General features: G+C 59.0%; 1 non-coding gene across 1 annotated transcript; it reads right to left on the bottom strand.

The window, feature by feature from the left end:
• Positions 1 to 4,016: 4,016 nt before the first annotated feature.
• Positions 4,017 to 4,170, bottom strand: LOC144808067 (5.8S ribosomal RNA). Its single transcript, XR_013606610.1, has one exon. It is a non-coding gene; the product is annotated as a 5.8S ribosomal RNA (ribosomal RNA).
• Between the last annotated feature and the right edge of the window lie 266 nt (positions 4,171 to 4,436).

Here is a 4,436-nt window from a genome sequence, read left to right as displayed (position 1 = left end):
TGCACCATCCCAGCTCAGAACTTGGCTATATGCAAATTAGTCTGTTCCTGTCCCAGTGCACTTTTACTGAGCAATACCCCTTCTGCGCTAAGTCGAGTGGTTTTATTCAGCTCCACGTGACGATGTCGTAAGCGTCAGTTATGACCTCGCAGTGCCTATATAGGTGCCAACCAGGCACGCGGACGTCAGTACTTTTCATTTTTTCCACGCCAGAAGCGCAGAGCCACAAAGTAACTGACGTAGTCGTGGGCAAACTAGGGTCCTGAAAAGGGTAGTAACCCTAGCCACACTAAATAAGTCTGCAAAGTGAGGAGGCATGGGTGGAGCTGTAAGGATTCTGCAGCTACATAGAGTCTCTACCAGATAATGTGTTACCGAAGTTAAGTAACTTGTTTATCTGATAGACTTCTAGCTACAGATTCTTTACCTTTGAATCAGATGCCTGAGCCATATCATCCCATGGTAGGTTGCGGATTCGCATCCTAAACTAAGAAATCCTGCAAGACTGAGCAGGCAAAATGCCTGTCCCTGCGTACCTGATCATTCAGGCAGTAGTGTTTTGCAAATGTGTGCAATGATGCTCATGTCGCTGCCTGACAAATGTCTTGGACTGGGACAGACCGAGGATGAGCCGTAGTTACAGCCTTTTCCCTGGTGAAATGGGCTCCCAATCCCTCAGGGGGCTGCTTCTTTGCCAAAGCATTACAGATTTTGATGCAGAGAATGAACCAGCAAGAAGTGGTCCTTTTCTGCACTGCCCTTCCCTTCTTCACTCCCACGTACCGCACAAAGAGTTGGTCGTCCAACTCTTATGTGGTCAAGGTAGAACGACAATGCTCTTTTTGGTTCCAGTCGGTGGAGACACTCCTCTTCCTTAGAGGGATGGGGGTGAGTAAAGGATGTGTTCAAAGAGATGGACTCACCCAGATGGAATGGGGTCACAACCTTTGACAAAAAGGATGCCCTGGTGCGAAGCACCACCTTGTCTGGAAAGGACGTAAGATAAGGAGGCGAACAAGATAACGCCTGCAAATCACTCACCCTCCTGGCAGATGTAATTGCCTCTAAGAAGGCTGATGTGATGGTTAACAGCCGGAGGGGACGATTGTGTATGGGTGGGCAGAGAACTCCGCTTCAAAAGCGGTGTGTGCAGAGATTTGCCTACTCTGCGTTCCACTGAGAACACATATACACTATAGTATAGGGACCCGGGGACTCCCGCACCCCAGGGCCCGGACTGAGCCCAGGCCCGGTCCCAGCTTCCAAACCCTAGGCCAGGTCGGGGAGAGCCTCTCCGGGCCCCGATGGACCCCCTGTCCCCAGCACCCAGACCCTTGGCCGGCTTGCAGGATGGGGGTTCCCGCACCCCAGGGTCTGCCGGACAGAGCTCAAGCCCGGGCCCAGTCCCAGTCTACGAATCCTAGGACAGGACTAGGAGAGCCTCCCCAAGCCCTGATGAACCCCCCCGTCCCCAGCGCCCAGACTCTTGGCTGGCTTGCAGCACGGGGGCTCCCGCTCCCCGGGGCCCGCTGGAAGGAGCTCAAGTCCCGGGCCCGTTCGCAGCTTCCAAACCCTAGCCATAAATAGTGGTTCTGTGGGATATAGAGCAATTTCTTTGTTTTGCTACACATGTAAATATTCTTTGCGTATTTCACAAACTGACATTAAATGTACGTACATTTAATGTCAATTTGTGAAATACGCAAAGAATATTTACATGTGTAGCAAAAACAAGAAATTGCTCTATATCCGACAGAACCACTATTTTTGCTTAACTTTAGGACCCAGGTTCTGAGGGTTACTGGGATACCCCATTATATTTAATGGTCCAAACCCTAGCCAGGCTGGGGAGAGCCTCACAAAGCCCCAATGGGATGCCCAGTCCCCAGACCCTCGGCTGGCTTGTAAAACGGGGCTCCTGCACCTCAAGGCCCACTGGACGGAGCTCAAGCCCAGGGCCCGGTCCCAGCTTCCAAACCCTAGACCCCCCGTCCCCAGCGCCGGACCCTTGGCTGGCTTGCCGGATGGGGAGGCTCCCGCACCCCGGGGCCAGCTGGACGGAGCTCAAGCCCTGGGCTTGGTCCCAGTTTCTGAAACCTAGCCAGGCCGGGGATAGCCTCCCCGGGCCCCCCCCATCCCCAGCGCCCGGACCCTTATCTGGCTTGCAGGATGGGGGCTGTCGCACCCCAGGGCCTGCCGGATAGAGCTCAAGCCCCTGGCCTGGTCCCAGCTTCCTAACCCTAGTCAGGCCGTGAGAGCCTCCGCAGGCCCAGATGGATCCCCAGCACCAGGACCCTCGGCTGGCTCGCAGGACCATGGGCTCCTGCACCCCAAGGCCCGCAGGACCAAGCTCAAGCCCAGGGCTCGGTGCCTGCTAACAAACCCAGCCAGGCTGGGGAGAGCCTCCCCAGGCCCCGGTGGCCCCCCTTGGGCGGCAATGGAACATCCGCAAGTCGCTGCCACCCCATACCAATCCCAGACGTCCCCTGCTCAGGGCTTCTCCAAGCTCTCCAGGGGCTCTAGCTCGGCCCCCCTTTCACGCAGGCTGGCCTCCTGCCGCTCCTTGCCCCAGAGACAGTGGGGAGCTAGGCAGTCCTCTCCACTCTGCAGCCGGCCTGCCCTGGCTACTGACTGTCACTCCCCACACCCAGACCCTTGGGCGTCAGGGTGCCGACTCGATCAGGTGTGCCTTCCACCTTTCCGGAGCACGGGGGCAGGAACCAAGGAAGGTTAAGCCCAGGCCACGTCCCCTCCCCGCCGGCCTGCCCAGGGAGCCCATTTTCCTTGACTATTAAGGCCCCACGTAGTTTCAGAACCCTGGGGAAGGACAAAAGTTGGAGGCAGTCCGGCAGGCTGACCATCTGGTCGCCCGGCACGCAGAGCCATCTGGTCGCCCGGCACGCAGGGCCCTCTGGTCGCCCGGCACGCAGGGCCCTCTGGTCGCCCGGCACGCAGGGCCCTCTGGTCGCCCGGCACGCAGGGCCCTCTGGTCGCCCGGCACGCAGGGCCATTTGGTCGCCCGGCCCGCAGGGCCATTTGGTCGCCCGGCCCGCAGGGCCATCTAGTCACACAGCCAGGTGACCAGATGGCCTGGGACAGCCAGTCACCCTTGCAGTCCGACGATGCGAGAGTGGCTAGGAACTCCAAGGCTGCTTCTCGGGAGGCTCCTTCCCCGGGGGTGCTCGCCTACCCTCCCGACTTGCGCGTGAGCGGTTGGAAAGGGGGGGCCCGGCCGGCCCAGGCCATCTGGTCACTCTGCTGACCCGCAAGGGATGGTGGTCCCCATCCCCGTACCCTGGTGTGGCGGGGAGAGGAGGGGGAGGCCCCAGTGCCGGAGGGCACGTGGTGGAGGCTGCCTCCTGCAGGTCCGCATTACCCCCTCCGCGTCCCTCACGCCAGCCTGGCAGCAGAGGGACCCACCCCCGGGTGTGGCGGAGGAGGGCGTCTGCGGGCGCGCACAGATGGATAGACAAAAGATTAGCTCGGAGGATGACTTTCAATAGATCGCAGCAAGGTAGCTTAACTGCTACTTATAAAACCCTGACCCAGAATCAGATTGTCTATGAATGATTTAGCACCGGGTGCCCCACGAACATGCGGTGCACTAAGAGCGATGGAGGCAGTCCCCTTCAGTCCGCGCTCCGGTAAGTGAACGGCTCTATGCACCGCCCTGAGCGAGGCCAGCTATCCCAGGCCAACCGAGGCTCCACGGCACTGCGGTATCATTACGGTTTAGGGGGGATTCTGACTTTGAGGCGTTCAGTCATAATCCCACAGATGGTAAAGCGACTTCGCCATGAACGCATGGCCGCCACAAGCCAGTTATCCCTGTGGTAAGTTTTCTGACTTTTCTGAAGCGGGGCTTGGCACGCTGGTGAAGTACCTCCGCAACAGGAGGGACCCTGCCACGGGTGATTGGGGTGTCTGTCCTTGTGGGGGGATGAAGGGAAGCGGAGCTAACCCTCCGACGGCCCAAGCCACGTCCCGGGGAAGCCTCAGGGCGATTGACGATCGAGCGACCCTCAGATAGGCGTAGCCCCGGGAGGAACCCGGGGCCGCAAGGTGCGTTCGAAGTGTCGATGATCAATGTGTCCTGCAATTCACACTACTTCTCGCAGCTAGCTGCGTTCTTCATTGACGTGCGAGCAGAGTGATCCACCGCCAAGAGTCACAGGCAACTTTTTTCAAATGTTCGCTCACCTGCCGGTGCAGGAGAGGCATCAAGGCGATACCGTCCGTCCACCGCTCGCGCAGTGAGATGGCCCGGGCGCCCTGTTTAAGGCTTCCCCTCTGGGAGTCAGATTGCACCATTGGGAGAAAAAAAAATCGATACCAGGCGCTCGGCCCGGGAATCCCCCACCACCCACCCAGGGGCTCCTGGAGCAAAGGGAGCAGGCAGCAGCACCACTGCCGCCGGTCCCACCCGGGGTAACCGG

This window comes from Lissotriton helveticus, chromosome 1_2, assembly GCF_964261635.1.
Source record: "Lissotriton helveticus chromosome 1_2, aLisHel1.1, whole genome shotgun sequence".
Lineage (NCBI taxonomy): Eukaryota > Metazoa > Chordata > Amphibia > Caudata > Salamandridae > Lissotriton > Lissotriton helveticus.
The sequence above is the reverse complement of the archived record's forward strand: the minus strand, read 5'-3'. Positions and strand labels throughout refer to the sequence as shown.